The sequence below is a fragment of the Dermacentor andersoni genome, chromosome 7 (genome assembly GCF_023375885.2).
Source record: "Dermacentor andersoni chromosome 7, qqDerAnde1_hic_scaffold, whole genome shotgun sequence".
Lineage (NCBI taxonomy): Eukaryota > Metazoa > Arthropoda > Arachnida > Ixodida > Ixodidae > Dermacentor > Dermacentor andersoni.
Window position 1 is genome coordinate 95,792,530 of NC_092820.1, and position 10,229 is coordinate 95,802,758.

General features: G+C 46.7%; 1 long non-coding RNA gene across 1 annotated transcript; it reads left to right on the forward strand.

Moving 5' to 3' along the window:
* Positions 1-278: 278 nt before the first annotated feature.
* LOC129385440 (uncharacterized) lies at positions 279-4,244 on the forward strand. The gene is made up of 2 exons (XR_008612967.2): positions 279-503; positions 3,919-4,244. It is a non-coding gene; the product is annotated as an uncharacterized lncRNA (long non-coding RNA).
* The last annotated feature ends 5,985 nt before the right edge of the window (positions 4,245-10,229 follow it).

Below are 10,229 nucleotides of genomic sequence, written 5' to 3' on the forward strand. Positions count from 1 at the left end.
TACTGCTTCTTCCTCACAGCACATTCTCACAAGACCAAATACTCCAGCATATTGAATTCGTCTACAATGCAATGTAGCACCTATCTAGGAATAGATCGGTTCTCTAACCATGAATAACGCCATAAAATCCAGCCAGCTGCGCTATTGTAGAGCTGACATCTGAATGTAGCTTAGTCGACTCACGTACACGTGATGTCCGAATGACGAAGCGGAAATAAAACAATGAGCGTGTTTTGCGAAAAAAAATAATATGTGATCTTGTTTGTGTGTCTGTCAGTGTCAAAAGCGCTATTTGCATGGTGGCATTTTCTAGAATCTTCTTCTAGAAAGCTTCTCCATTTTTGATGTAAGAAAAAATAAATACCTAAGATGTGTTATAAGGAGAAATTTTAGTTGCAAGCCGCAGTCTTTTCTATGACAATTACTGAGCGTTAAGCTCCCTATAGAGAACAACACCGTTACAAGCATTTAGGTCTCCAAAGCCATGCGCATCTTCACAACTGGTGAGTAGGAAGTTTATTACCAGATTTACATCTCAATGCGCTTGCTCTGCCGTAACCACGCAGAAACTGCTAAGTCAGAGTACACGCGTAATCTCACATTGAAGGCTAACACCTGCAACAACGGTAGCCAGACCTACTCTTCGACAATAAATAGACAATAAATAAATGTGCAAAGAAAATGCAAGAGTGTACACATTGGGAATTGGCACAAGACGCTTGTGGATATGGCTGGTTGCAATCAGAATCGTGCTCAACTCCTTGATTTCCGCGAACAGTGACGTCGCTCTACTGTACTCCGGAAGGGTAGCGCAGCGATTACGGCGTTGCTTACCACACTATTGATTGCAGGACATCCTTCGAGAAATATATGAGAAAAAGAATTTGGGATATTCGCGCTTCTTTCCTCACAGCGAAGCTCTGAATACTATTTCCGTAAAGGTTGTGCAAAGTTGGAAAGTTGCGTGGCACTCCATTATAGAATTAATGTTGACTTTTATACGACACTCAAAAAGACATACTTTTTTACGTTTTAGCTAACTAGTAATTCATATTTCTGCAGCTTAATGTCTGTTTCACCGGTTCCTTTTTAAGAGGTCAACTGCGAGGTGTCTCAATGTCGGTGTTTTCTGATAACGTTAGTTTCAGTTTAAATTATTTTGAGTGCGTTTGTGCCACAGCGTGTGTTACCACTTTGTTTCTTACTGACTTTCAATGCGAAACGAAAGCTTCCGTACGAAGTGCGGGTACAGTGACGCATAGGAAATGGCTTCGATATAGCGAAGAAATCGCTCCAAACATAGATAAGTGCATGGAAAGTCTTAGTTATGTTTTCAGTCCATAACCGACTATTTGGCCTTCCGAAGGGTGCGAGAGCTGTCTCATAAAGCTTCGCTGCCTAGGATGTATGGGTTGCTTCGACGGGCATACAGCTGCCAAGTTGTATGTGTTGTTTCTCCTGCCGTCTAATATGAATTTGTATATCATGTGGTTGTTGTCACCTGGCTCAATGTGAGCAGCTTTCTTTGAATCCTTTCCACTCGACAGTGATTCCTCATTGCTGGGTAGAGCGTAGAATACATCATCGTGGCTCTTATTGCCCTGCTGCGATTGTAGATTTCGGGCCTGGAATACTGAAAATGCCTACCCTAATGTGCAAAAGTTCAACAGCTATTTAAAAAAATGATGTCCATGCGCCCCCTCTCGTTTTGTAAGGTACAAGATTCGGTAATACGGGTATAGATCAGCGTCATTACTTAGCTCAACGTCACCTCAAGAGCAGGCAAGCAGCGGATATATACCGTCAAATGCTGGTGATGATTACTCTTGGTGAGATGCAATCAACCTTGCCACTACAACACATGGTGATCGCGACTACTACCACTGCAATGTCAACCCAGTAGCTATTGCTGAAATGTAACATGTGGACTAGCGGGAAAGCTTCTGTAAGTGAAATGCGAATACGAATAACGGGCTTAATATTTATGTTCATAGCAGCAACCTTTGGGAACAGTTTGACGAGAGCGACAAAGAAATACAGAGTTATTTCTTGACAGTAATCTATGCGGTGCCTACGAGGGTTTCCCTCTTGTGTGGTATTCGGCACAGTTTCAGCGATGGCTAGCAACTTTGCCCGTGCGAATGTACACCCGGCCACAAAACATTACGGACCGTGAGATGTGAGAAAAAGCTCAATATCTCCGCAACCTCACAATGCAGCCTGGTATTTGCATTTCGCGCATCGACTAGAATATGCTAACAACATTTTCGTATACAGTTTTACTGGCTACTACTACAAGCTGCCCGGGTATTGAACGTTTTCTGACATCGCGTGGTCCGTAAACTTTTGTGGCCGGGTGTACATAGATAGCTAGTGTAATGCCAATCATACACGGAGTCTTTAAATTGTACGTAGATGAGTGTCCTGCTGTGTTTTTTTCGAACACTGAGGTCAACACATACTTGTCTGAAAATGCCTCAATGTAGCGGCACCCACAGAACTTGCGCTATAGTTTAACCGCGCCGGTTATATTCCAGGCTTCCGTTTCATGCGGTTGCCCGAGACATGAAGCTGTGTTCATATGCGTTGCCCTCTGGCTATTGGGACCTGCAATTAAATGTAATTGCGCGGTAAACGATTGTGTCATTTATGGAGTGCCACCTAATCTAGTCAAGCCATCTCTACGCAAAGTCGGCAGCTTCCCAAGCATTTCGGGATGACACCAAGTTAGGTGTTGCGCGGTGCCCTAAATACTCCACAGAATTATTGAGGTCAACGTCTCTTTTGACTACAGACTGAACAAAAAGATTTCCGCGGAGACGTTTGAAATATGACGTATCTTACATGCGTTAGAATAATTTCCGAATACGCTTTCACAGTTTTTTATCCATCCCAAGTATGCTTGATCTACAAACTTCGAAGGTTGCAAACTTAGCAAGCAGGCTAGTAAAGTTGAAAGGCACTAGAGTATTGTTACAATTAAACAACAAGGTGATTTGAGAACGTAAGCAGAAAGCAACGAAAAAGTAATATACAAAATTCATGCTGTCGCCTATTGAATATCCGCAATATTACGTAACGCCAGGTAATATCAAACGCAATGTGGATTTCTCTTTTCTTTTCTAAATTCATATAAGCAGCGGAATGCATCCTAAATAAGGAAAAGTAAAGTGTCAATGAGTGCACAGCTATATAAATTTTCTGGCGCCTTATTTTAATGCCTTCTGGTGAAGCGGAGAATTCTGCGAATAGAATGTGCAGAATATCGGGCACTACAAGGGTGTTTTTTGAGTAAATTCAGAAAAGTGTGAATAATGTTCACGAGGGTTACAATTTGGGCTTGTTCGTAAGGCATATCAACATGTTGCAGGCCTATTCATGGCACCATCACAACTTTCATATTTGATCTCACGGCATTTAGGGAACATCTTATAAATAGTGCTTGCCATATTAGTTGCTGTAAGCGACGGCTCAACAGGTCAGCTGGAAAATATGTGCACTCATTAGAAACGTGTCCCATACTTTGCATAAGCTGCTGAAAACATCACGGCCTGCTCACCAATATACAGGGAAGACAACCTTTATGGAACACTATGAAAAAAAGTACATCAGTTGGTCCACACTAGTACCTGAAAACCAAAAATCACGTGTTCTTACGCTGAACCACCTGTCGCATTTCTTGCTCAGCGTCTTCCGTCTTATAGGTGCACTCTCTCTTATGGCACAATATGGTGACCTTATTTGAATATAACTAATTTAGGAGGAAATTCTGCATTCGCGCTTTTGTTGTGGAAACCTTCAGCAGCAACGCGAATGCAACTTGTAATCAAGCAATGAAGTCTTAGAAGTAAATGCAAAGTGAAATATATGCTTGCCTATGTGGTGGCGTCCCGAAATAACAGGAATATTTTCTTACAGCCAGTACACTCGTTCTGTTCCTGATCGCGCTTCCTCGGGATGTTTCCTCGCGATCGCTGATGCCGATGGCACTCCCAGCTGGGCTCTCCTCGGCAGGGTCTTCCGCGGGCGGTGCCGGTGCACTGCTTGAAGAAAGGTCTCTCAGCGAAACGAACCTAGCCATGGAGCGGTCCTTACAAGACGAACACTCCAAGTTGCCCCTGGTGGCTTATCCACCCTTCGAGTGAAGATGTTTGTTGGACGCACCTAACGTTCGCAAATATTTACTGCGAAATGCTTAGGGGGCTCATGACCCGTAAATAAATAAACATGCCTGTATTTGTGCACCTGCAGTGCATCTCCATTCCTTTTTAACGCATTTTTAAACACTTTCGGGGTCTGTCTGTCTGTCTGTCTGTCTGTCTGTCTGTCTGTCTGTCTGTCCGTTTGTCCGTCCGTCCGTCTGTCTGTCTGTCTGTCTGTCTGTCTGTCTGTCTGTCTGTCTGTCTGTCCGTTTGTCCGTCCGTCCGTCTGTCTGTCTGTCTGTCTGTCTGTCTGTCTGTCTGTCTGTCCGTCCGTCTGTCTGTCCGTTTGTCTGTCTGTCTGTCTGTCTGTCTGTCTGTCTGTCTGTCTGTCTGTCTGTCTGTCTGTCTGTCTGTCTGTCTGTCTTTCTGTCTGTCTGTCTCACGTACCTGGATTACGGCGTAGTCCGTGGTCGTAGGGTAAGAGCATCAGGCTGCTGTGCGGAGATAACAGGGTTCGGAGGCAGCCATGGGACCGCCTTGGGTCTCAGCACATGTCATCATCATCATCATCATCAGCCTGGTTACGCCCACTGCAGGGCAAATGCCTCTCCCATACTTCTCCAATTGCCCCGGTCATGTGCTAATTGTGGCCATGTTGACCCTCCAAACTTCCTAATCTCATCTGCCCACCTAACTTTCTGTCGCCCCCTGCTACGCTTCCCTTCCCTCGGAATCCAGTCCGTAACCCTTAATGACCATCGGTTATCTTCCCTCCTCATTACATGTCCTGCCCATGCCCATTTCTTTTTCTTGATTTCAACTAAGATGTCATTAACGCGCGTTTGTTCCCTCACCCAATCTGCTCTTTTCTTATCCCTTAATGTTACACCTATCATTCTTCTTTCCATAGCCCGTTGCGTCGTCCTCAATTTAAGTAGAACCCTTTTCGTAAGCCTCCAGGTTTCTGCCCCGTACGTGAGTACTGGTAAGACACAGCTGTTATAAACTTTTCTCTTGAGGGATAATGGCAACCTGCTGTTCATGATCTCAGAATGCCTGCCAAACGCACCCCAGCCCATTCTTATTCTTCTGATTATTTCACTCTCATGATCCGGATCAGCAGTCACTACCTGTCCTAAGTAGATGTATTCCCTTACCACTTCCAGTGCCTCGCTACCTATCGTAAACTGCTGTTCCCTTCCGAGACTGTTAAACATTACTTTAGTTTTCTGCAGATTAATTTTTAGTCCCACCCTTCTGCTCTGCCTCTCCAGGTCAGTGAGCATGCATTGCAGTTGGTCCCCTGAGTTACTAAGCAAGGCAATATCATCAGCGAAGCGCAAGTTACTAAGGTATTCTCCATTTACTCTTATCCCCAATTCTTCCCAATCCAGGTCTCTGAATACCTCCTGTAAACATGCTGTGAATAGCATTGGAGAGATCGTATCTCCCTGCCTGACGCCTTTCTTTATAGGGATTTTGTTGCTTTCTTTATGGAGGACTACAGTGGCTGTGGAGCCGCTATAGATATCTTTCAGTATTTTTACGTACGGCTCGTCTACACCCTGATTCCGCAATGCCTCCATGACTGCTGAGGTTTCGACTGAATCAAACGCTTTCTCATAATCAATGAAAGCTACATATAGTGGTTGGTTATATTCCGCACATTTCTCTATCACCTGATTGATAGTGTGAATATGATCTATTGTTGAGTAGCCTTTACGGAATCCTGCCTGGTCCTTTGGTTGACGGAAGTCTAAGGTGTTCCTGATTCTATTTGCAATTACCTTAGTAAATACTTTGTAGGCAACGGACAGTAAGCTGATCGGTCTATAATTTTTCAAGTCTTTGGCGTCCCCTTTCTTATGGATTAGGATTATGTTAGCGTTCTTCCAAGATTCCGGTACGCTCGAGGTCATGAGGCATTGTGTATACAGGGTGGCCAGTTTTTCTAGAACAATCTGCCCACCGTCCTTCAACAAATCTGCTGTTACCTGATCCTCCCCAGCTGCCTTCCCCCTTTGCATAGCTCCCAAGGCTTTCCTTACTTCTTCCGGCGTTACTTGTGGGATTTCGAATTCCTCTAGACTATTCTCTCTGCTATTATCATCGTGGGTTCCACTCGTACTGTATAAATCTCTATAGAACTCCTCAGCCACCTGAACTATCTCATCCATATTAGTAATGATATTGCCGGCTTTGTCTCTTAACGCATACATCTGATTCTTGCCAATTCCTAGTTTCTTCTTCTCTGCTTTTAGGCTTCCTCCGTTCCTGAGAGCTTGTTCAATTCTATCCATATTATACTTCCTTATGTCAGCTGTCTTACGCTTGTTGATTAACTTCGAAAGTTCTGCCAGTTCTATTCTGGCTGTAGGGTTAGAGGCTTTCATACATTGGCGTTTCTTGATCAGATCTTTCGTCTCCTGCGACAGCTTACTGGTATCCTGTCTAACAGAGTTACCGCCGACTTCTATTGCACATTAACAAGAGGGTGGCATGTCTTGTTCTGAAACTTAATAAGAGGTACAAAATGAAGGTTGTACAGGTCTACGCCCCTACATCCAGTCATGATGACCAGGAAGTCGAAAGCTTCTATGAAGACGTGGAATCGGCGATGGGTAGAGTGAAAACAAAGCACATGTGCGAGTGTGTTAATGGGTGCTACCCTTGAACGAACCTCTTTCAGGCTCACATGCGTCACTGTAGATGGGGCACAGGGTAGGCATCGCTGTTGCAAAGAACCGTTTGACGCCGACTTGGAGGACTAGGTGTGTGCCCCTCGGTCCACGCTGGTCTCCAATCAACCTCTTGTATACGAATTCGGGTCACTGGGTATATGCATGTAGGTCTGTGCCACCATTCAATAATGGTATTTTACGCCAACTTGGCTAACTAGCCGTGTTTCTCTGGAAATGTGCCATTCCCCGATGCAGATCGGAATAAAACCCCACATCACGAGGGTTCCTCAATGACAGCAAACCGACGCATTAGCAGGCTGTGCTACAAATGCACTGGGTGTTTGCCGAGTTCAAAAAAAAGCTTTTGCGCCAAGGCTTCAGCGAGCTGCGCCATGAAAGCACTGGGTATATGGCGCTCTTTAATGAAGTTCCCGTCCACTTGCGTCACTGAGTAGGTGACACTCGGTTTACGGCAAGTGAGGGAAAAATTCTTAGAGTTTGCATAGCCCAGCGCGCCACGCTTGTTCTGTCGGAGGCCACGTGCGACTTCGCGGCAGCGTCACCGGATGGCGAAGTTTGTCCAAAAAGAAGCGCGAGAGAGGAGCCCGGTCGCGGGCGTGGCGCACTTGTCAGCGTTCGACCGCACCGGTGCGCCATGCATCTACTAGGCCACGCGCACGCTCCGCGGTGGTTCTAGCTGGCGCCAAGTGTTTTAGGAAAACAAGAATGAGGAGTGAAATATGAGCGAAATATCCAAGCGATGGCGGCTCCGATGCTATCTGAATAGATAGCATTATTTTTTTTTGTCTTGAGGGAAACCTAGCGGGCGCTTTTCTCGCTTGAGCAGCATGAAAGAAATTCCACGTAACCCACTCGGCACAGTGCACCGTGCACAAAAACACATGCATGCTCACCAAACGGAAGGAGCAGACGAGAGTGTGCTTGTCCACTGCAAAACCACACCAGCCACCGCTATGGATCAAGAACCGAGTAAAGGCAACGAAGACGGGACTTGGTTTCTCGTGGCCCGAAAGCGCAAGAAACAGGTCTAAGCTACATCGAGCTTGCCACCCTACACCGAACCCGCACAGCAGGACCACCTACATCTAACATTGCGCATTAAGAGCTCGCAGCTGCCCCCGCTACCGATCGACGACGTGAAAGCGGTCTTCCGACAGAGAGATGGACTGAATCTCGGTGAGTAGCCGCAGCACTCTATAGCCAGAGCTACACGCACGGCAGCTCTATTAAACGAGAGCACGCTCCACCAGCTAACCAACCACATGCGCCAAGAGCAGAACGTCGCAGTGGTCAGCAAATATCACGAAGAACTAGCGGCAAAGCCGGCAGCTGATCAAGTCTATATGCCTGGAAAACAAGCAGTACGAGTCTCTGGCCTATGTGGCTGCTCCGGTTGCTTCCTGCAAAGGAGTCATCTCCAGCATAGAAAAGAACGCAACGCCGATAACGCTGATGACAAATATCCGATCACCGATGGCTCAGGTCTTGCATGCAAGAATGATTGAAAATTCAGCCACGGCCATCATCACATTCTCTGGCATTTGGGTTACCCGGTACATCTACTATTTCGGAGCAGAATACCGGTGCTACATTCATAAACCCACACAGCAGCTGTGCAGCGTGTGCCTCTCCACGGGTCATGGAGCGGATGTTTGCCCAACCCAGGATAAACCCCGGTGTGCTGCGTGCAGAGCTTCCAAGCCCTCCGAAGGACATGATTCCACGCTGAAATGTTTTCATTGTGGTGGTGAGCACACCGCCACTGACTATCGATGTCTAGTAAGGCAACGCAAACCCTTTAACAAGAGCCACGTGTTCCGAGAGCAGCAGAAAATGGCGGATCAACAACTCTAGCACGACAAGAAGTCCAGCAAGGTAGCGACATTCAACGGTGCGGCACCTACGACTACTGATGCAACACGTGGTCGTCCCCGCTACCGATCCAGGGTACACAGCCTCTACCAAAGTCGCAGTAGGTCCAGGGTCCGCAGGCCGTCCAAGGACCAGAAGCAATCACGTGGTCGAAGTCGATCTGGGAGCCGCAGCCTCACGCAGCAGAAACAGCTACAGAAGGAACCTCAGGCCGCGTAGACGAAAACGCCCGACCATCACACCAGGAAGGGGACAGCGGTGAGTTGGGGAGCGCAGCTTCCCCCTCTTTCCTCCTCTCTTCCCTCACATCCGTCCGCACAGTAAACAAACAAACAAAACAAACTGTGTCCTACAGCGACGCTTTCACTCACCCAGACACTCACACTCGCACCTGAGAAACTCCCTCACAATTCCTGCACCGAACAAGAAGTGTGCGAAATGATAGAGAAACTGTCGACTGTTTTGAGAGCGGAGATGAAAAAAATAAAGGAAGAGATCATGGCTGATGTCAAGCACATGCTACAACAGGTCATACAACAAGCCATGACTGGCATGAAACAATTCATCAGTGCAACTTTTAGCTCAACTTTCAGCCATCAAACAACTCACTTCCACATGACACTAACGCCACTCCAGAACCAAGAAGGTCACCCCCTTATATCCGTCCGGCTCGTACAACACCTGGTCTCACCAGCGAGGTGGCATCACAGTTCCTAGCCACACAGCCTCACCCACCAGACGTTATAGCACTTCAAGAAGTAAGTTGTACTCCCACACTCACTGGATACAATGCATACACCGACAAGCATGGCACCACCAAACCACCACTAGCTGCCACCCTTGTGTTCAAAGAAATCACAGTGATCGAGCACACGCTCAACAGCTCCCATATTCCGCATGTGCTCCTAGAAATTCTACGTAGGAATCAATATGAAACCAGTTTGTTTTTACTTAATATCTACAGTGCACCCAAATCGCGACGAGACGACTTCGGACAACTTTCTTCGGCCACCAGTAAACAAGCCAAAAATTAATTATTCTGGGAGATTTCAATGCGTCCCACCCAGCCTGGGGGTACCAAACAGAAACTCCAAAAGGCCACCGTCTAGCCCACGCCATGAACCTTCATCAATTCACTCTGCTGACAGAACCTGACGCACCAACCAGAACGGGCAACAGCGTAAGCAGGGATACCTGCCCTGACCTAACTATGGTCAAGGGGTTGACTCAATGCTCCTGGAACAACCTAATGGAGAAGCTGGGCAGTAAATACAGCATTGTAGCCACAGAAGTCCAACTGGTGGTCATAAGCACCCCAGAACGTCCAATTAAAATAACGAACTGGGACGCTTTCTGGCGCAACAGAACCAAATCTCAACAACACGACGTGCCATCTCTACACGAGTGGACACAACAGCCACAAGCAGATTTTAAAGCTGCCACTAAGAAACTTACTGCAACAACGGAGACACCGGATGTGGACAGACATCTGCTCCATCTCTGGGATGCTCGA